At 39.2% G+C, this 21,818-nt stretch overlaps 1 protein-coding gene across 11 annotated transcripts in view; it reads right to left on the bottom strand.

The window, feature by feature from the left end:
• PLA2G4B (phospholipase A2 group IVB) overlaps positions 1-18,866 on the bottom strand; it is a 47,209-nt gene extending 28,343 nt beyond the window's left edge. For 4 of the 11 annotated variants that reach the window (XM_052696241.1, XM_052696252.1, XM_052696249.1 and 1 more), the window contains exons 1-5: positions 18,714-18,866; positions 15,016-15,180; positions 12,715-12,806; positions 6,203-6,287; positions 718-787 (exon numbers count right to left, since the gene is read on the bottom strand). The gene's annotated coding sequence lies outside the window, so the exon portion shown is untranslated. The other 7 variants (XM_052696243.1, XM_052696247.1, XM_052696242.1 and 4 more) reach the window with 7 other exon arrangements.
• Between the last annotated feature and the right edge of the window lie 2,952 nt (positions 18,867-21,818).

Here is a 21,818-nt window from a genome sequence, read left to right as displayed (position 1 = left end):
GACTGCCAGATCATATCTATTGAAATTGGTAGCGTGAAAAGGCCATTTGTGAAGGTAAGGTCCTTTTCAATCCTTTCTACATCTGAGACTTGTTTTAATATATTACTGGGAACTGTACTACACACCTGTAAATCAAGCCTCCATATTTCATTACTTGCTGCATGATAACCCAGCACAGAGATGTTGGTGAAATTGGGATAAACATTGGTAGGGAAAGCTGTATACATCTTCTGGGCTTTTTCCCTTTACACACTTCCTCTAAGAAGAGAGTGTCAAGTTTGTATCTCCCAGTTTCCCCCTGCCAGTGGTGGATCTCAAGGCATCCTTTGGAGAGGCCATGGATACAGTTTCCTCCACCTCTTCTGTGCCATCTGTGGGCTGATGGTAGGCAACTGTGGGCTGCCTGTCAGAACACTGCTCCAGGCAATCAGTTCTGCCTGTGCTTTAATCCACATGTACAATTTCATGGTGGCTGTTGTGCAGAGCCAAGCTTGGAAAGGGCCTGGGAGCCATCATAAACTTGCAATAAATATGTGCTCACATGAGCACAGTAATATCAATCACAGGAAGAAATAGGATCAAGCTTCAGCAGACACCTAATATTGATGGAAGGTGAGAGAGTCAAAAGCTAATTTTCAAAAATTGTAGGTAGTTTGGCAAAACCAAAAACAAAAAAGAAGTGTAACCTGAAGAACTGCTTAGGAAAAATAGGCTTACCTGAAATTTTTGGCTGTATTTTTTTTTTTCTTACATGCTGTCAATCATGTTTAGGCCACTTTACAGGACACTTCCCACAAAAACAAACAAACAAACAAAAAACCAAAACATTTTATTCAAGTGATCCTGGGTTTATGCAAGTCATAATAAAGAACTCAGATTTACATTTCAAGGAGACTCTGTGACTGACAATGCAGCCACTATGCTACAGGATGGATGCAGGATTAGCCAAGTAGCAGGACAGAGCCTAAAGACTTAGGCTGCCACCTCTATAATACTAAAAAGAAAGATATCTGAAATAAAGATCTGCTGTAAAATAGAGGAAATCAAAAGGCATCTACAAAAGCCCTAGAAAAGATAGAAAGAATTGCGAACTTGCTATTCTGTTAAAAATCTGTTATCCAGAATGGAGTTTTGGTTTTCCTCCTCCATAGTGCTGTTGCAGCTTTGATCACAGTTTCTACTGCTGTAGCTGAATTGAGAGACCAAAATAGTAGGCTGACAAATTCACCTCCTAAAGAGAAGGCAAATGGAAAAACAGCCAGAGAAAAGTGAACTCCATTCAAAGAGGGGTATGTCTGCCTGGAAACGGAGCAACACATTCAAAACAGAACAGCTGCAGCAGGGAGACCCAGGCCTTTATGGAACAAGAAAGAAGAAAAAAAGCTCTTAAATGTCTTCCAGTCAAGGTGTAGAAGTTATTTTGGAGAGCTATGGAATTAATTTTTCCAATAGCCCCTCCAAGAAATTAATGTTTCCAGTAAATCAAAATGGCCAAAATACATAAAACATTTGTGTTGCTTGTCAACAAGCACACTGACAAGCACCACATCCATTCCCTCCTGGTGACAGGGGAGATGGGATACATGATGTCAGGCCTCACTACGGATATACAAAAAATGTACAGGATGGGGAAAGTAAGACAAAGAAATTCAAGTGCATAAAGAAGGAAAAATAAATCTAAAAGCTTAAATCCAAAATAGAGAGGGCATACAGCAGAATGCATGAAGTGAATTAACTGAATAATAGGCAGTATCTTCAGGGGGGGAGGTAGAAAGCCCTCTCCCTCCCTTTTTGCTATAGGTGGGAACAGTCATGGCAGGATTATGTCATTGGAGTTGATAGATGTAGAGAATATGTTTTATCTGTGGTTATATTTTATAAAATGCTGCTCTGGACACAAAGAGAAGAGAGATTCTAGAAAGACTTTACACGTTAATTAAGTTGATATCATCCTACTTTTACAGCTGAATCTCAATGCTTTTCTGAATTAATACTAAGAAAGTACTTGGAAATAAGCCAAGAGAATTAAAAACAGAAACAGCCATACCAAATCACACTTGAGTTGAAATGCTTCATACAGAAACTGCTGGCAATCTCAAACGAGAGATCTTAAGAAATAGAATCCCAATGGAAGGAACGCACACCTAAGCTCTTCCCAGTATGCAAGAAACAAATGGTAATTAATATGATGTTTGGCTCCACGTAAGTTACCCAGTGTGCTGCTCACTAACAACCTTTGTACGAAGCTACTCACAGGCACAAGCTAAGCTGTCAGAAACCAAGCTGCAAAATGACAGGAATTGAAAATGGCTGTGATTTGGACCATCCTGTTGGCGTAAACTTAAAAGGTGAGGCAGAGCTTATAAACGGTACTGAAGGCCCATGGAGCAGTTTCTATGATTTATCCCAGCAGTGGCACCAGCATAGCAAAATTTCACATGAGAATGTTTCTAGAACTGATGGACAAGAAGTACCCCCAGTGAAACACTCGGTCCTTTGATGCTCCATCTTCACAGCTTATCAAGCAAGTATGGCAATTACCGAGAACCCCTCTTATAAAAATAAATCATGATTTTGCTTGAAATCATTTTTTCATCTCATGAAATCTGCTAAGTAGAGATAAGTGTGGATCTTCTTAGAGGTAGACGCTGCCACATTGCTGACAAGATGGAGGTGGAAGATGAGGTAGCTTTGCGGAGACTTCTTGTTGCACACGACAGTAGCAATGTGAGATGGCAGCCACTTTCTCCGTGCCTCATAAATCAGTTCCTGCCTTGCTCAGCTCAGAGGCTGGGTTAGGAAAATTACAGTAATTTGAGTAAGTAATAGTCTATGTTCAAATTCAAATAATTTTTTGTCAAAGTATTTTCTCTATCTCGTCTACAAAATTATAATAAATAATTTGCACCAAAAAAAATAGCATTAAACTATATCTCCATTTTTCAATTAAACAATGCCATGTGAAATTAGAGCATATAAAAAAGCTTCAGAAATGTCAGACTGTCAGACCTTTCAAGACTGAAGTATTTCATTTTGAAATAAAAGCCTTCTAAGTTTCACTGCTCCCTCCACACACAATTCTGGTTGAGCAAAATCCACATCTAATTTGAAATTATTTCACACCTCTGAATATACTGCAAACATCATTTACATCACACCTAATGTTAATTAAAACAAAACACTACATTATCTCTCTCTGAGCAGCCGTCAGGTGATAGCAGCATTACTAAGTTAATAGTCTTTTTGGCTATCAAGATCCAAACCCTTTTCAGAAAAGTAAAAGGTGTCATATTCTCTTACCTATCTCATGAACCACTGCAATCTTTAAGATATCATACAGTAAAATCAATATCTCTGGCTCTTTATCTATGTCTTTATCCTGACCAGGGTAAGAAAGCTAATAATTTCCTTAGATATTTTGCAGGTGTGGGTGTAAATATGATGAGATGGTGATCTCTGTAGCTTCAAGATGGGAGGAAATTGCTTATTATTTATCTGGGGCTATCTGAGGTCTGGAGTGCTGTCTTTCCAAGATGCGTCAATGTAAAACCACACATTGAAATCCACTGTGTTTAAGTTCAGAAATTGTTCTTTTGTTCTAAACCAAGTGATTGCAGAGCATCTAATTGAAATAATTGAGTAAGATACCTCAGTGTAATTCCACTCAAGCCAGTTTCTGAGACCTTTATCTTCAGATCTTATTCAAATAGTCTGACACTGATGTCAGTACAAAATTGCTTCAGTAAAGACCTTTGAAGAGTTAGGTAAGCATTACACTTCACCACTTGGCTGACAGGAAGAATTGACTTATGTTTAAGGCATTTCATTTCAAACTATCAAAGGAAGAGTATCTTTCTTAGCTGCCACTAACCCCTTGTATTTTTTGAATAATCATCTTTTCAGAATCATGAAATTACCATTTGTTGTATCCTACTGTTTTTCGGTTTAAGTGACTACAAATTCGTTGGGGCAAGATCTACTAAGGCAATGTTTGCTACTCAATGTTATTATACAGACCAAGAGTAATTAAAAAACAAAGTTTACTGTCATATTATGACACACAGAGCACTATATCCTCTCTAACCCTTCTGCTGTGTCAAATCCCCATTAAGCCCTGTAAGCAATTTTTTTTTCAAGGATCTACCTTTACTCAAGTACAGCCCTTAGATATTGGCTCAAAAGAGCCAGAAGAAGCATACAGGGAAGAACCATACAAGGTTCTACAAGAACTGATTTCAGATAACGGTGCAAAACATGAAGGGTTCAGTTCACTCCTGGGAGTAACTACCCTCCAAACAGTACTTCAGAATTAACAAGATTAAGGACAGTAGCACTCCTTGGGCCAAATGCTAAGCTCACTTCAGGAGCTGAAGCAATAGAATTACTTTTTTTTTCTGAGGAATAATCTGGCCTCTCTCTCTAGTGACATGCAGGCAACAGCTCAGATTAGCTGGCACATAAAAACTTACCTGGAGATCATGGACAACTAGTACAGTCCATGAGATCTGTCTAAAGCATGAAGATTCACAGAAAAAATGAATATGAGGGGTGGAAAAGATGCCAGATAATTCAGCTCACAGCCCTGCAAGCAGATTATTACAACTCATTATCCTCCATATCAGAAAATCATGGGGCTTCTCACTATCTTTCGGAAGCTCTTCTGAAGTTACTGCAATGTTGTCAAAATCACCAAGCGAACTTTTCCCTTTCTTATGCTCATCACTGTATCTTAATTTCTTTTTTCACCAAAATTTCTATATATCAGCCAAACTTTGGGAACAATTTAAAATGGAATAACCAGAGTTTGACTGAAACTATTAGAGCTGTTAGAGTTTATGAACCTTGCAAGGGGGGAGGGGGGGGGGGGTTATTCACAGCAATAAAAATCACCACGACTTGCTTCTGGTAATGAAGACTACTTTATGGGCTCTACAATCATGGGGATTTTAATACAGAAGCTCCTTCTGTATTGATACTTATGCCTAGAGAAAATATTTCAAAGAGAAAAGTTAGATCTGTGGCTGTTCTTCCAGTCCACTTATGCCATTCTTATGACTAAAAGGTGCCAGAAAGTTTTCCTAATAGTGCAACTGGGGATACAGCTTGAGAGCACCCTGAGCTTTATTCCCTCAGTATGAAAGCTGCTTTCTGTCAGCAGCTCCCCACCGCCCAGCATAGAAGGCAGATCACTATAAGCATAGAGCCTGGCACTTTAAATACACTGAGCTTCTCTGTTCATATCAGCAAAGCTAATCTAATGTGTACAGAATCATCCATGGAACCTGATACTATCTCTGAATGTCTCTATGCATGCAAATCAATCTGCTCTATTTTTTTTAGCAGCACATAAAACAAAACATTTGATTGTAATTTTGAATGCTCTTATTCTAGTAGAATACTGATTTTTCTTAGGCCCAGCAATTTTTTAACTTCTTCATTCATGTCATACTATGGGACATCTAAAGCTCCCAAGATTTTTATACATTGCTTCTTGAAATCTGAGAATCCAGAATGGTCCTCATCTCCTACCAAAGTCAACAGAAATATATAGCATTCAGCATAATAGGGAACTAGGGTGCTTTTAACCTTAGGCCTCCAACATGGTTTATGTAGCAGGAGAGAGACATGAGATGGCCAACAAGCCTGAAAAACTTTGTGTAGACCACAAACTACTGAGTCTGTTCAGAACAGAAAATTAAAATAAGCTTTCTACACTGCCTCCTTTCCCAGAGGATCCAGAACTATGGGCCAAAGGTATAAAATTGAGACCTAATTTTAGAGGTCTAAAAGGTCTAAAATTAGGTCTCCTTGGCTTAGCCAGGGAGAGCCCACATTGGAAGACACAGACTCACTCAGAGACTCTAGCTTCCAGGGGTAGAGATCTGATGAAGACTAGATTTCAGATGTTGAGCTCTCCTAAACGTACCTCCAGGAATCAAGCCTCACCCACAACCTACCAAAGCAATGGAGCACTAACCAGTAATGCTGCCTATTCTGCAACACAAGCAATTTGTACTCTGCAACCTCTCTTCATGCAACAGATATGTTGCAAAGTGGCAAAGACCCTCGCCTTATATGATTCAAACCCACTAATTGCTGGTGTTCCCCACAGTGTACTTAGAGACATACTGAATGCGTTTGTCAGACAGGTACTGGCAAGCAAGCTGTGAACCGCAAAACTCCAAAATGTCCCGTGATTTACCTGCACCAGTACCGGGAACTGGCACACTCATCTCAAAGGAAATCTTCTTGGCACACCTCTCTTCACCCTCCCCAAGTAGATTTCACTAACACATATAAAAATTAAGAATAAATAAAATCAATAAAAGATTCTGAAATATTCCTGGGCTGATGCTTCATTCCTCATGCCAGAATTTTGCCTACATAGCCGTTTCACTACCATATGGGTGGCCAAGCAGTCACTTGGGTAGGCTACAATTTTTGATGCTATGGGATCTAACTAGCTGGAAGCAAAGGAATTGGCCAATAGCTGAAGGACTTCACATGGGCAGCTCATTCAATTGCTGACCAGCCTAGAGGGTAGCTCCCGGTAATCGGGAGAAGCTAGCAGTGTCATGGCATCACAGAATGGTGGGTAGCCAGTGGAACAGGCCAGGTGGGTTCACAAGATTTACGAAAGCATGACAACTTTCCAAGCAGGTTCCCGTGAAGCTGGAGAACCAGACAACCAAGCAATGCAAAACCCAATCAACATTTTCAAAAGAGTAAGTGTTGCATCAGAAAACTTACGATCTGGTCTATTAATCAAACATCACTTCCTCACGCGTGCTAAAACTGTGAATGGGAAGCACCTGGCTGTTGTTAGCAAATACTATTTCTTCCTCCTCCTCAGACTTGATAAACAAACAGCTTGGACAGATATGTGGAGCACTGAATGGATTGTGCAACAGCTTTGTGCTCTGCTTACAGGAAAAAGAGGAGATAGGAAGTGAGAATTTAAATGGTAATGCTTCCTTTTTCTCCATTTAAATACTCTTTGACTCTGTCATAAATTTTCCACACATCCTAGGCAAGTTAACAAGCAATCCGTACAGTTAAATGAAAGTAGCAATGATCTCTTCACCTGGTATCTGGGAAACTGGAGCAACATGGAAGAAACATGAACTAGAAATGCAAAGAGAAATTACCATTACAGAATATGAAGAATCAAAAGTTAACATTTGAAAACACTCTTTTCAGCCACCTTCAGTTTATGAATGCAGACAGTGCATAGTGGTTCTGAGAAACTCAGTGTATTCCTACTAAGCTTCTGTATCACAGGAGACATCACTTTATAGATGGTCTGCAGAGCACCAAATAGAACATTGTCCAGACTTATGTGGCTCTGAATCAAATTAAATTAATGCTTGCATTACATTATTACAGATGCAGCTAAATGTTGTTCACTTGTCCTCAGCCAAACAACCTTCAAGTCTGTGGGGAATAACCTGAGAGTCACAAACTTAATTAGTAGTTTCACTCAGGCACCAGGCAAAGTCTGTAAGAAGTAGTGACCAAGGCAGTTTAATTTTCATTCAATATGCTCCTATATTAAAAGTCTATATTAATAATCTAAACAGAACACATTACAGTATCCATTGCAAAACCAAGAAACAAAGCTGTAAAGCTATTTGATGCTTTTCTAAATATGTGCAGAATTTTATAGCTGTCTATTAACTACTACTTTTATACCTAACATTTTGGATGAAGCACTGTATCGAGGAACCCATGCCATCCCACTTCAGTTTCTAGAGACAGGAACATGCATTTGATTTCTTAATTTTAGTTCTGGCTGTGATCATTCTAGGATTCACTTCCTTCCTCCTCACATATGTAATCATCACCATTATGTGGCCAGTCTGTGTCAAGACAGTATTTAACATAAACCATACTGATGACAGAGCATCTCTGCATTTTTACTGCCACCTGCGTGATGCCGAGCATGAGTACAATTCCCATCACTTACAACAGTCCCTCACCACTCCAAACTATTCAGGGGAGCAGAGGAACTCCGTGAGTCAAAAAACAACCTATAGCAAAATACAGAAAGCTCAAAGTCATCTGCAACTGGAACAAGAAGTGCTGAAAAGATTCAGAGACATCTTCCTGATCCGCTGCTACCGGAAGTTCATCAGTAGTTTCCCAGGTTACACAGTACCAGCTTCTCTACTGTCCATTTAGTCGTTACCTCATTAATTCGAAAAGTCAAAAGCTTTGACCTTCTTAGATATTTGCACATGTTCTTCTCTGGAACACTATAACTGGTATGAACAGGCTGACTCTCTGTTACAAGTCACTTGCCAGTTCAGGTGCTGAAGTGTTTGATGAAGCAGAGCACAATAAACAAATATATTCAAATCATTACTTCAGCCTCCCTTCTGTGTTCACCACCAAAAACCCAACCCAAGTGTTTTATTTGTAGGCTTAATTGCTGTTTAACTCCTGTCCTTTCTCTTCTACTTTCTCATGTGTGTTGGTGTTTGCGTTGGTGTTCATGTAATCTGCTCAGATTGTAGGGGGCTTTTTTTGAGCAACAGCTCATCTGGGAGTTTTGTTGCTTTTAACAAAACGGGGCTCATTTGTCTTTTGACATTTCTCAGTACTGCAGTATCAAAAGTGACAATAAATTCTATTTCTGATCCTTCAAATCTGTCTTATAGCTAAACTATGTATTTTCCCTCCTACACCTTCCTTTCATATTGTGACCCCCCTCTCACCTCAGCCTCCGCACCACATTTCCCTCCCACATGATCTCTAATTTTAAACCAAGCGTGGATGACTGGCTTTTATGTATAGCTCTATCAGACAGTAGGAAGTCAGGAGGTACCGAGAGAAACGTATACATGGTATAGGTCACATTAAATAATGATATCTGGCCACAGCTCTGAAAAATCCATCTTTCTTCCATGCATGAAGCCTTCCTTTACATCTCAGCATGTATTAGGAGTGTAATGTTGACTGAAATTCACAGGCAGTGAAAGCCTACGTTTATAAAAAAGGCTCAGACAAAGAGACAAGCTGTTCCCATTATTTCAAGGAGTCTACCTCTTAGTCTAACAACATCAGAATCTGAATGCCCTCATACAGAATGTAACTCTTCAAGAAATGGAGTAACAGAGCTGCCCAAGAAATACATGGCACATGACAAGACACAAAAGCTATCTCAGAAGAAGCCTTGCTTCCAGAGAGTTGGGTTCATAATACCATGAAGGTAGGATACACATTCCCTTCCCCTTCCTCACACCTTTCTTCCCTCAGCAAACATTGTGAAAGGAGTTCCTGAGCCAGTGTCTATTTCTTTATTCATATCTCTACTATACAAACACTAGCCCTTCACTTGCATTTCATCTGTGTCACCGGGTTTCAGCTTTTCCTGTTTACAGTTGATGTACCAGTATGGCAGCAGCGCCATTAGGATAATTACAGTAGTTAAGATAGGACTCCCTCACACACTATCAAGAGTCCTTTTGTGTCTCAATAATGAGGTCAGCAGTTTCCGAGATTCATAGAACAAGGACAAATTGTTTTGACAGTGTGCCAGATTTACTCCCAAGATGGCCTGTACACCTCCTGCTTCTCTGCATTGCCATTCCATGCTACTCCGTGCTTCAGGATTTTCTTCCACAGGATGAACCGTATCAAGCAGAAGCTCCTATCCTAAGGACTACCACCAGCATAGAGGCCATGGAGGAATTATTTCTAGTTGTTCAATTTCTATTGTTCACATAATTAGAAAAGCAGTGGAGGGGCAGAAGGAGAGGAATTACAAGCCAGAACACTGCATACTACTAAGCTGTTGTTACAGTGCAAGTAAGAAGAGGAAATACAATTTCTCTCTGCTCAGCTCTAGCCTGTGAGATCTGACCACCCAGATTTTTTTTAGCATTTAGTCTCACGTCCCATTCAAATCTCAGTTAACACATTTATTTCCAATAATACACAAATAGCATACTATTTCCCTTCACAGGATTCCACTAAGACAAATGTAAGCTTTCAATTAAATGGAATTTTTGTTAGACATGTCTTTTATTACATTAAAAATGTATGAATCTTCTCTATAGCCATTTCCTCAATTCATACCAATGCATTACAACTCATACTGAGGCACCAGAATTACTCATAGAACCACACTTCACAGACCTAATGACTTTAAGTAGGTTTGACTGTATATTTAAATTGAAGATAAGATAATGACAGATAAACCAGCCTCAAAACAGGCTACAGCTGAACTCCAGGACCCTAGTACAAAGTTGGTACTGAAACTATCACTGAGATACATACACAATTCTCAGCAGCTAAGCAGAGAGTAAGTTTCATGGAAGACACAACAACTGACTTTGGAAAAGCAGTGTCTACCTAATGTTCCAGCAATATAAAAGCCCCCCACGTTCTACATAAGTGGTGAGTCACTGCCAGAGTCGGTTTTCTCTCCTCTCCATGGAGTCTTAACCTTGGCTACACAAACTGTGAGGCTGTTAGTGTAAGGCCTGCTGTTCTAGGCTTCCTCACCATTTTACAGAAGAAGCAGTACACACCAATAGTTGTGCTACACAAGATTTTGTGGTCTTTCAATACACCTTGAGCCATATATCACATCATCTTCTCAGCTAAAGCTCATACTGTATCTGTACAGTAAGCATTTCACTCAGTTGTTGCTATAGCTGTACGTTATGAAACTTCCTAAGCATGCAATGTATCAGCTTTTGGCACGGATCTCTTGAGTAGGTGTGCTGTTGCAAAGCATTTGTCAGGACTAGTGTGCACTAACTAGCATTCTGTGGGCCTCAGGATCTACAGTTTCTATTGCTCTGAGTACCATAAGGCCAAGTTTCCCCTGGGCAGAAGAGCCAAAGGATGTTCTGCATTCACATATACACAGACAGAAGGAGAAGAGATCTATGACTAAAATGCAGGATGAGTCCAGCACCAATGAATTTTTAAATCTCACACTTGCATCAATTTACGCAAAAGTCTTCCATATAGGCGTGCTCCAAAATGCAGACTTAGAGAGAACAAAAGCCTCTGGGCAAAAACATTTCTGATACCTTCCAGAAAAACAGAAGGAGCCAGGAAACAGACACTTGGTATAAAATATTTTCCTCAAGTATGCCTATAGAAAAGCTTCTGAGATTGTGTCGATTTTATGAAGCATCTCCTTTAGATAACATGACATAGTTGAGATACTTTGAAATTACTAAAGGCTTTATTCCAAGGGGTTTTGCTGCCTTAGGACACAGTGACACCATGTGGCCAACTGCTTAGCCCAGAAACTACACATTAATGGAAAGGGCAGTGTAGACTTTCCTTACTTTTCTTTCTTAATTAAATTTAGATTTAGGGATGCTCAGATGCAACTGTATATTGACTGGTTAAGAGTAAACTCAGATAGAACAACCTTCAGCTGAACAAATACACAAAACAAAGCCATTCTGGATTTCAGCATGTATTCAAAAGTTTGCAAAAATGTTGTCAGAAAATGCACCAGTAAGTTCAGAAGGTAAATGTCTATTAGCACAGTTTGCACAAATGCCAAAATTTCACATTCATTTGATAGATATAAACTAATGATAGAACTATAATTCTGCCTTCCATAAAAATGCACCTGGAAGGTGTGCCCACCCTATGGTTTAATTTTGCAGCACCATAAAAAAAATGAAATTAATTTGAAAAGGGACAGATTCCTGCCTTGCTCCCATGGTTTGTTTGTGTTCCAAGTAATTACAAGTACCTCATTTAATTTTACAGAGAGACCTCAGGAGAACATTTAAATTCACAAGCAGGAACACTGCTGCTAGAAATGTTCTCAGTGGAAGTTATCATTCTGCATTATATAATATAGTGATTGATGTGATGAATCATCCCTCCCTAGTACAGATCATATTTTCCAGATCAAGTACTGCACATTCAAAAGGTACAACTCACGAAGAACAGTAAGAATGGGCAGATATCTTCTTTGAAAGAGAGAGACAAAGGCAGACAGTAAGACAGATGAAAATTCAATACCATATATATATATACATATATACATATATACCATAGTATATATACAATAAACAGAGGAATACATAAGATCAACTCTTCACTCATTGCTGCCAAAAATATACATAACGTTCACTAAAAGGTGTGTATTTGGGGCAGGGTTCAGAATGCACTGCCCTCAAGAGCAGGAAGAAAGAAAAAGCCTAAGAAATGTAACTTTTGGTTGCAGAGCCAGCCAAGTTATGCCGTAAGTTACCTGCAGCCAATGTTATTTTCCATAAATGCTGTTTTTTGTATTCATTAGATAGACAACATGTTGATATACTTTTTGTTCAGTACTGAATGCCAGGTGGACAGTTTACTTCAACACTATCAAAGTGCAGCTGAATTTAAATTCAATCTGTTGGTTTAAAAAGTTACATAACAAGATTTTCACCTACACAGATGATAATTTAGGCCCTGAGAAGAAACAGCTAGGCACTGGACTTCCAGATTCTTCAAAAAAGAGGCTGAGCAGGGAAATGAATGACCTGAGCTCTCAAATTCTGTGACCCTGACTAGTGAGATTATGCTGCCATCTTGTGACTTATGTGTTTTACTTCTCCACAGTGACACCAATATGACCCCTACACCTGGAGGACAGTATATCTCCCTGGTAGGAAAGTACAACACGTTCTGAGCAACTGAGCTCTTCTTTGTATATGGACCTCTATCTCCCTTCTTTAGCTCTCTTACCTATGACAACCTGGCCACATGCTTCAGTGACACTTCCACTGCTAATGGCTGTGCTGTCCATGGACAAAACCAGGCAGAGACCAGAAGAAAACCTGCAGAGGTGATGATACCCACATTTTAAAGGAGGAAGGTTTTGTAGTAAAGGCTACAGAACGTCCCCCTGCTGTCAAGAGAATCATCCACATGGATAGTAAAACACACACTTAGCCAGCATGTAGATATGACTGTACGTGGTGAAAAAAGACATATTCTTTGCATCTGGGAAGGAGAATTATTATAATTGATTATACAGTTTTGCACATTGATGATGAATTTTTCCTCTCTAGATTCCCAAGTGTATATTTACAGTGGAATTTTTCGTGTTTAAAAGAAGTGTATTATGATTGGCTATATTCTGAATCTAAAGGAGATTGTTCCATCTTGCCAACTGAAATACCACAGCTGTATGTCACAGTGGGTATGATGTTCCCTTGAAACAAAAAACTTCAGTTGCAGTGACTGCCCTTCAGAGTACCTGGAAAAAGCTTAGCACAGCCACAATCATACTGAAAAGCAAGCTGGGAAACTCTGCTAACACTCTTCTGATCCTTATTTGCAGTTCAACTGTCTGCGCTTTCAACAGCGTTCATTCCTAAGATACTTCAGAAGTGACAGACCTAGAATAAAACCTTGAAATGCACATGCAAGGAAAAAATTCCAGATGCAAGCAGGTTTGAAAAGCCTGAGATATGTAGGTGGTAGTCCTGAGCTAGGATACACGTCCAAGAAAGGCCGCAGAAGGAAGCACAGCAGAAAGGCCCCTCAACAAACAACTGGAGACAAATCACCAGTCTTTATCACAATTTTACATCCAAATTACTGAAATATTTTCCTTCTAATCCTTGTATGCTAAAGTAAACAAACAAAGCATTCTGCATTTAGACTTCATCTACAGTTTATAAGATGTTATATTTTCTTTAGGGCTTGACATTACAGAATGAGGGTTCCCACCTACCATCTGTACTTTATATTTGCCTGCTCCTGTTTTTGAGGAGGCCAATTGTATTGCATTGACTGTATGAATGGAACCTCTAAACCTGTGACAGTAGGGACTGTATACTTCCTTAAAACTAAGGAACAAAAAACTAAAACTAAGTTACTAAAACATTCAGGCAAATACACAGCCAGCTGAATCATCTCTGTGAGACAATCGTAATAACAATTATTACTGCTGTAGTGGTGCAAAGCTTAAGGCAAATTTACAACCAATATATTTACAGTCAATACATTCACAAAGCTTAGTCAAGAAACAAAATGAAGTGTAAAGTCATGTGGTTAGTCCCTCTCATTGAGTCAGTGATGACATAGACCTTAATCATCATTTGTTCCTTCAGAACATAAGGACGGTGTCACAAATTTATTTCTTTCCAACATTCCTGACAACGCAATTTGTCAGGGGAGACATTTGCTATGGTCATGTCACTTACACTCTGCTGCAAGTTAGCAAAGACCCATCTGACATGAAACATCACAGTGCAAAAGAGATGCTGCAGCTGCACAGTGCATGGGCCTGAGATCCAGGAGAACAATTGTTTCTGCAACTGAAAATGCCTTCTACTCTGGAGAGCCACTTTCTGATCCCCCTGTTAAAAGCCTAAAGTGAGTTCCAGCTCTTATGGCTAACTGCTAAATCTGCTTTGTAAAAACACAAAATGCTATTTAAATAAGGAATAGAATTAAATCATCTCACATCAAATCTTATCTTTAACATGATGCATTCATCTGATAGAATGGAGTTCATTATTTTCCCTTTCTTTCCAGTCGGCACTAACTGATACTAATTAAGCATGAAGCATCAATGAGACATCATTTCCAGAGTGCTGGAGCTGTAGATAGATCCTGATGACTATACAGGGAAGAAAAAGTCCTGTCATCAGCACATACATGAAACTGGTATATTTATAAACACAAATTTGCTTCTATTGGTCTTTGCATGCCCCTGTATCTTTCATTACTCTTTCTTTTACTGCTATCTTCTTCCATAGCTGAGAAAGTATTTGATCTTTCTGCTGGGTTCACATGAACTACGTTCTTGCACAAAAGGTCAGCTGAAGGCCATGTACCAGTGAAACTCCAGAGTAGATTTTAACAGCCAGAACAGAGTTTCAACAGTAAATAGTTGCTGCGCATAATCACTACTCAGAGAAATGGGTTTTGCACCAAAACATAAGCTCCCACTGCTCTGCTACTGATTACATACCTATCTGGTAAAGCATGATTTTAGACTGTGGAAAGAAGAAAAAAAAATATCTCTGTACTCACTCAGCATTTATTTCCACAAGATTCTGATCACTTTGACATTAATCTACCATCTGTGTAAAATCCCATTAATTTTGACTAGAAGGCTTCCAGGATGTGAAGTCTTGTATCACAATAGTCTCATGGTCCAGAATCCTGAAGACAGTGTTCAGGACAGCACCTGGTGAGCTGAAAAAAGAACCTGATAGAACAGAAAGAAAGAACAGACTGATACTGCCTCTTTTCCTCAGAAGGGGAAAGAAAACTTTTTTACAAGAGCAGGAGACATTCAGCTGTCAGAAAACCTGAATCCAGACTAATGTTCAAGATTTGCTGATGTTTTTCACAGAATGGCAGTAAACCAAGGATACACTGGACATTCATAGCTGGCAAGGACACAGTCTCTCTCTCAATCAAGCAAACTTCATCCACATATGTAAACAGACACTTGCTAGTGATAAAAGGTAAGAAAGCAGTTCTATTTCCCTGCAGAAATTATTGCCATGCCAGCATTTGTACCTCTCTGTTTTGAAAGGTCACCTCCAGTCACACATTTTATTTGGGGACAAAATCCACCTCTGCAACAACAGTTTGCACTGTGCCTGCCATTTCTCCCTTGTTTCACAAAGAGGGCTTAAGAGACAGCAAAAGATCAGGGTGAACCCTTCAGCCTTGGAGCAAATAACATCTTTATATCTCCCTCATATGCAGTCTTCCCTCTATAAGAGTAATATAGAAAGTTTAAAATGTCTATCACCACTCCTCTTCCTTCTCTGGTACAATCCACTCCCAGAATAGATTCAGATTGCAGCAGCAATCCAGATAGCCAATGGACTCACAAAGACCTCAGTCCATTCCAGTATTAACTGAAATATGTTGTATTGCCCTTCCTTTCAAACCTACTTCATCACAATAATCTGTAATACTGATATTTTCAAGATACAGAACTCTCTTTTATTACGTTTATCCACAATGAGAGCTCAAAAGTTGGCATTTTTATAATGAAAGAAATGAGGGAAGAAAGAAACACAGGTTCAGAAAACCTAACAGAGTGAAATAAGCTAAAATGGAAGAGAATAGAACAAAAGAGGAACAAGGAGAGAAAAGAGAAACAAGGGAGAAATAAACATCAAACCCTGGAGACAGCAGCAGAGCAGTGGTTTGATCTGAGGCTCCTCCCTGAAGCGAACAAGGCAGTAGTACACCCTGTGCCTGCTGGTCTGCAGAAGTCAGAGCTGTCTGAGGGTGCTGCAGAACTGCCAGGCAAGCAAATCGTGCTGATCAAAACAACTCTTTCTTCAGTGAAGCATTTCTTTTTAATAATAAACGACTTCTGAGAAACCAGAGATTTTTCTTTCCTTTTTGTTCTTCCTTTTTTTTTTTTTTTCTCTCTCTTTTTCAACTGAAAAGTCTATTTGGAGACACTTGACCTGACACTATCACTTTTAGAGACATGAAAACAATGAAAACATATCAGAAAGGGAAGCTTTCAGTTTTCACACTTCTTTAATGAAAACCTAAAATACAGAAAGTAAAATCTTACAAAGAAAGCATTCCTGACTATCCCTACGTAGAACTCTGCACAGCAAGAAGGGCAGAGACATTCTTCTGCTTCCCAGGATAATTGCATTTCTGCCCATAGCATCCTAAGACGCCTTCCATCTAGGACCTCCTTGTCTCTGCATGCTAAGTGCATGCATTGAACAGAGAAATCATCCCCTCCTTTTTACACGTAGTAGGAGAGGGGCTCTTGTCTTCCAAGAATGCCACATCAACTTTATTCTACAGAGTAACAGGAAAGCAGTTGAGACATGCACAGGCATTACTCAATTCAGGGCTCTGTGTACAGTGATTTGGCCTGAACAGATGGCTAGGAGGTTATAAAACAAATGTGTTTTACTATATGAGCGCAAAATGAAATGACTCTTTTGCCAAAGTTGGCTAAGAGTCAGAACAGCCGCAGAGAATACACAGAATTTATGAGACTAACCTCTGGATTCCTTCCTGAGCCCAGGAAATTGCATTTCTTTGAGATCTGACATTCATTAACAATGAAAAATTATACTCTTTTGCAAGGAGCAGGACAAGAACATAGAAGCACTGAAAAGTCAAACCGTCTTACATGAGAAAGGAATAAAAAGGGTAAGAAGTCAGTCCTCAAAATTTCTACTCTCCTCTCACTCCAGAGAAAGGGAAAAATTGCACTTGCAAAGGATAGAGAGCAAATGTTCTCAGAAATTCAAGATAAGAATTTTTCTTAAATTTGTAAATTGGCAAGTAGAGAGGTATTACCTGCTTCAGCTCATTACTGTCCTGTGTATGGTGTTTTCTATATGGCTAGTCAGGCAGACAAAAATGATGAAGAAAAAATGCCCAGAAAACAAAGAAAACAGAAAATTAAGGAAAGAAAGGAGGCAGCTCTGGCCCAAGTACAATTAAACTCTCTCTGCTTAGGAACTCCTAGGTGCTCTTCACAATCAAGGCTTTCTTTCAGGTGTCAAAAGGTGAAAAGCCCACTTACGGTGGCTTTTTTGAAGCAGTTCTTTTACTGATGTACAGTGATTCTTCAGGCTATGCAAAATATACTTCAAAGCCAGAGAAAATTGAACAAAAGAAAAAAAGATAATGCATGTCTCCAGTCCTCCTCATCCCTCCTCTGGGCATGGGCACAATATTCCAGATGCAGTCAGGGAAACACAGGGCACAAGTACCCTAAACAACAGTCAAGTGTCCTAAGGAAACTAAATTAGTAAAAGACTAACTTCACATTGTACGATGTGTCAGGCATTGGCCGATAAAATAAAGCTTTCAATACCGAAATTTCAAAACCTGCTGTTCTAATGTAGAATAAAATTCAAGACTTTTACAGGTAAAATAAACAACTTGCTGATGAGAATACTAATTTGGGAAGTGGGAGAGTGTGACCAGGCAGAGCAGAGGTATGCATCTTAGCCTCCTTACCTTTCCTTTCAAAACTCTACTAATTTCTCTCATATTGGAATCTGTTTCTTCCCACAAAAATACTTCAGTTTCAGTATTTACTTTCTTTTTCTAACAGAGGAATCATTCCTGCATGCCTGGAACTGCCATTTACTGCCTGGTTAAATTTATCCTTTGGTTTCTACAGAAGACAACATCTAAGACATGTTGACATTCCAGAAAACAGTAGGAGATACCACATCCTCTCCTGAGGTATTCATGCATTTGCTGCAGGAAGTCATAGGTTCCTGTACCCTTCTTCTGATTGTGAATATAAGGCATGAGTAGTGTGTACCATTTTAAAGGATAAACAAGCACATATTTAACCTGTTTTGAACCGGGATATTTCAGACAAATGCAGAGAAACTGAATATACCATCCTGCAAGCAGGATTTTCAAATTGATCCTGATCTTACAGGGATATTGTCCTCTTGAATTGTAATTCAACCTATAGAAAATAGGAAGGTTAGGAGACTGGTTGTAAGTCATGGAAGGCTTCAGATAACTTTACATTATTTTACCTGCCTCATACTATGCACAGGAAGGTACATATCTTCATAAAGTTGTAGCTACGTACAATTTGATAACCACAAAGATTTCTTTTTATTATATCTGCACCAATTGTCATGCAGTTGAGAGAAGAATCCCCCTATGTAATCCCCCTACATAAACTGCCACTTGCAAACTTGTCCTGAAAGGTGAAAAAACATGATTATCACTACACAAGGACCTTACAAACATACCTTTCACTGGAAAGCAACATGATCATGTTCCACTTTCCATCAGACAGTGCACATTCTGCTAGAACAACCATGAAGACAAAGCAATGTGTTTTCTCTGCAGCCCTTGGCAGCAGTCCAGAGCTGCATGCTGGGGATTTGAGGGAAGATAACAATCAACTCTGTCAAGAAAGACATAGAAAATATTTAATTTTCAAAACAAAAAAAAAAAAAAAGAAGAAAAAGAAGAAAAAAACCCACAATAAACATGCAAGCAAAAATGGATTTCTCTGCATCAGCTCAAAAGACCATTTAGTCTAGCATCCTTGTTCTGTCAATGGTCAAAAGAGATGTTCACAGAAAAGTCCAAGAACAGGACAAGTCCATAGTGGTAATTCTCCAAAATACTCTTAGTTTCACATAATTTGCAGTTCTGAGATGCTGAATGGGAGAGACAGAGTCTTCACGTTTAGTCAATCTTGATGGATAACTTACATAAATTTGTCCACTGCACTAATCAGTACCTTGCGTACCGGTGTGATGGTAAGTCATGTGGAGTGGGTTTGTTTCTGCAGCATCTATCGGAGAGGAGGTCTACTCTCAAAAGAGTCCTTACAAAAAGAAAGTGCTTGAGGATCAATAGAAAACATAGTTGATATAGTAGAAGTGAAGGACAAATATATTTTATTTACTTTAGGATTTATACCTAGAACTAGCAATATTCTGTCAGTAGCACAAAGGAGCATAGTAGATTGGCATTCATCTCACACCATTTCTGGCAAGAACCAACAACTGGTCAGCAGGCCAAATGCACCGAGTCCAGCTCATACCGTCATTCCCAAATTCTGCAGTGTCATGCACTGACCTCTATGTCACTGCCAAGTGCTTGAATTCTTAATCTTAGCATCCAGAATTCATAAACAGTGTATGTATTCAAAGTAACCTCAAACCAACCTGCAAAGTAGATTCTCAGAGCATCAGAGATAGCAGATTGAATGATCAGCCCTTCCATCTTAAAGACAAAATGTATCACTTGTATACACCACTATGTATAAATTGCATTGCTACCAATGTACTTCTCTGATGTCATACAAAGAAGTAATCTGATTTTCCTGGAGCTGAAATTTCTAGCAACAGAAACTGAAAATCAAACAGTCTGGGTATGAACAAGAATGCTCTACAGATAGCTATTTTCTGCTAGTGCGACAATAATGGCTTCTCCAGCATTTTGTTCTTGCCCAGACCTAGCAGTTTGTCTTTTGAGCCAACACTTGGTCCTGTACCCAGACTCAGCACTTCTGAGACCTACCAGCTCCCTTACACAGTGACATGCTCAAACTAGCTGATTACTGCAGCAGAACTCAGAATCAGCCAGACTAGTTATAACTAAAAGCACTGCTATAGTTACCTTGGATTAATACAAGGCCACAGAAACTCTAAAAGGCATGGTTTCACTCTCCAAAGCAAGGTACTCTTAGCAGAGCTAGCCTGGAGCACATGTCCACAATTTTAACTGAATTTACTTTAATATAGACTTAATTCACAGTCAAAATGCAAGATGTTAGATGTTCAGTGGTTTGAGTCACAGATATAAGCCTACATTAATAGAATGCAACTCATTAATTATTTTCCCCAGGGGGTATCTAGAGTCAAGGCACATCTTTATCTTTCACAAACAATTTTTTTTTTACTCTGAAAAACACTGAGTTTTAGCTTTCCTGTATTTTGGCCTGGACAATGATAAATTACAGCGACGTTTTGCAGGAAATGCCGCAAAGGGTGTTAGTTCATTGGAAACATTAATATTCCTTCTAGCAAAGCTTCACTCAAAATATCACTTTCTCTGCGCTACATTTGGCTCAGATTCCTTTTCCAAATTACATACATAGAGCACTAAAAAGTGCAGAAGGGGGATTTTTTTTTCTGAAATGGTTGCATTACAAAATTCTTAGCAAAATATTACTACAGTCAAAGTTTTGAATGTTTTTTGTCATTAAAAAGTTGTTTTATCCTAGAGCTTGAAAACAAATGATATGGTAATGTATTACAGAGCACTGAGTAAGCTTTGAACTTAAAAAAGAAAAAAAAAAGTGATCTTCCCTGATCATCCTTAGACTTCCAGATACACACACGAAACTGAAAGGGCAGATGGGGAAAGGCCACTTCTCATCACACCTCACACAATGCATATTCTCATCTTTCATTTCATTCCTTCCACCCTTTGGCTGAGAAACAGCCCTGCTTTCAGAAGCCATGCAGAGATGCTCCTTGGTAAGAAACTACTACTGTTACAGGAGCACATTTACACAGAAGTCTCCTTGTTCACAGCAGCTCCTAGTAAAATTCCACCAAAATCTCCACTGTTCAGTACTTCTGCAGAGGCCTCAATGTATAGGTACTTTCTCAAAGATGTTTTACCTCTCCTGTAATTGTGGTTCACTCTCCTCTAATAGAGACAATGGGATTCCTTTCACTCTGAAGTTTCCTCTGAGTTATACCTTACATACATCAAAAATGCTTCAGGATCAGCTTTAGCTTACATACAAATAATTGTACCTGGTACTTTTAGGTATCCGCTGAAGAGTTTCAAGGGTTTTCCTTCTTTGTCAACTACACAGAGCCTAAGAACATATCCAGCAAAGTATGGGGAAAGAACCCATGAAAGAAAGGTTGGTCTCATAAGCTTTTTCAAGGAGCCTTGAAAAATGCAGGGTTCGTTGCCCCATGCCATACTCAAATTATTTCAACCTGATGCTCCTGACCAGAAGTCCCTGGAGCTTTTTCTGAAGGGCTATTAAGAGTCAGATGGAGCTATGCAAAGAAAATCTGCACTGTGACACAGAAAGCCCACAATGAAAAAGTAAGGCTATATCCAAAGGTCTCACAGTGTGCCAACAGCCTGTGGCGTGCTTCACTGACAGCTACTTTAAAATAATAAGCTATATGCATGTCACATAGCCCAGATCACATTCACCTACATTACATCAGATTCAGAGGTGCTGGGCAGTAAGGCTACAGTGGAGATTAAAGAGATTCAAATCACAAATGGGATTTTTTTCACAGCATTTATATTCTCTTTGGGTTAGTTGCCTTTCCATGCCGAGAGACCACAAGTTCAACCAGAGCAAA

The sequence above is a fragment of the Tympanuchus pallidicinctus genome, unplaced genomic scaffold (assembly GCF_026119805.1).
Source record: "Tympanuchus pallidicinctus isolate F22 unplaced genomic scaffold, pur_lepc_1.0 scaffold3, whole genome shotgun sequence".
Classification (NCBI taxonomy): domain Eukaryota; kingdom Metazoa; phylum Chordata; class Aves; order Galliformes; family Phasianidae; genus Tympanuchus; species Tympanuchus pallidicinctus.
Note: the sequence above shows the minus strand (reverse complement) of the source record. Positions and strands in the feature narration are given on the sequence as shown.